Below are 1754 nucleotides of genomic sequence, written 5' to 3'. Positions count from 1 at the left end.
AAGGAACTGCTCATGATCCTAAGCATACCACCTCATCAGTGAAGCATGGTGGTGGTAGTGTCATGGCGTGGGCATGTATGGCTGCCAATGGAACTGGTTCTCTTGTATTTATTGATGATGTGACTGCTGACAAAAGCAGCAGGATGAATTCTGAAGTGTTTCGGGCAATATTATCTGCTCACATTCAGCCAAATGCTGCGCTTCACAGTGCAGATGGACAATGACCCAAAGCATACTGCAAAAGCAACCAAAGAGTTTTTAAAGGGACAGAAGTGGAATGTTATGCAATGGCCAAGTCAATCACCTGACCTGAATCCCATTGAGCATGCATTTCACTTGCTGAAGACAAAACTGAAGGGAAAATGCCCCAAGAACAAGCAGGAACTGAAGACAGTTGGAGTAGAGGCCTGGCAGAGCATCACCAGGGATGAAACCCAGCGTCTGGTGATGTCTATGTGTTCCAGACTTCAGGCTGTGATTGACTGCAAAGGATTTGCAACCAAGTATTAAGAAGGGAAAGTTTGATTTATGATTATTATTCTGTCCCATTACCTTTGGTCCCTTGACGGGTGGGAGGCACATATGCAGGCTGCTGTGGGTCCTGCACCGTTCGCCTGGCTTGGATGTGCATACCCTCAGGTTGGAGCTGACGGTCTGCAGTTGCAGTGCATTGTGTTTGTTTCGTTCCAGCTCCATTGTGGTGGTGTGTGGAGCCGGAGGTGTTCGAGTTGTGTCGATGTCCCAGTATTTCTGGACTTGACTGTATTTGCCAGACCATTTGAAGAGATACCTCAAGACTTCATATTAGATAGTTTTCTCAATCTGCTGTTTCTCATAGTTTTAAATATAATTTCCATCCTCAAATTGGATGGGTTATTATTTTATAGAAAAATCGAATGGCACTAGGTTATGGAAGGCTGTTTTTAGAGATTTTCATAAGATTAATTATTAAGCAAACTCTATCTATCTATCTATCTATCCAATAATTCTTTCAACATTGTATATGCCCGTGGTGGCAAACCTATGGCCTCTCTGTGGGCACATGCACCATCGCCCCAGTCCTAGGCCTTCAGCTGGGTTTTATAAAACCTTTTCACTTTAGGCCTCCGCCACCGTGTGCAAAAAAAACCCCGGTTCAATCAATTTCAACTTCTTGCGGGAAAAAAAAAGATCTCGCGAAGTTGAAATTGATTGATTGAACTTTTTTAGCCCCACCCAGTCTGCCGTTACTACCGTGGCCACACCCATCCAATGGGCCACGCCCATCCGGCACCCAACGATACATACTGTATATACTCGAGTATAGGTCGACCCGAGTATAAGCCGAGGGACCGATTTTCCCACAAAGAACTGGGAAAAATTGGTGACCCGCTTATAAGCCGAGGGGGCATTTTGGCTGTTCCTCCCTGGCCGTCTCGGCCTCCCTAGCCCTGTCGGTGAGCGCCCGTCAGGGCACAGCATCGCCAGGCCTCCCCCCTTCGCGCGAGGCGTCTGGCGTTCCCCCTCGCGCTTGGCTGCGGCGGCCCGGGGTATTCCGTCCCGGCCTTGACACGCAGCGCCGCAGGGAACGGAAGGTAAGGGGGGAGGGCCGTACCTGGAGCATCACAGGCCGGGGCGACGCCGGGAACGAGCTGGGCGGCTGCGGTGGCGGCGGGAACGAGCCGGGCGGCTGCGGCGGTGGCAGGAACACGCTGGGCGGTGGCGGCGGGAACGAGCCGGGCGGCGGCGGCAGGAACACGCTGGCCCAGCTCATT

Source organism: Protobothrops mucrosquamatus, unplaced genomic scaffold, assembly GCF_001527695.2.
Source record: "Protobothrops mucrosquamatus isolate PMUCROS unplaced genomic scaffold, P.Mucros_1.0 scaffold39, whole genome shotgun sequence".
Lineage (NCBI taxonomy): Eukaryota > Metazoa > Chordata > Lepidosauria > Squamata > Viperidae > Protobothrops > Protobothrops mucrosquamatus.
This window is presented reverse-complemented; position numbering follows the sequence as displayed.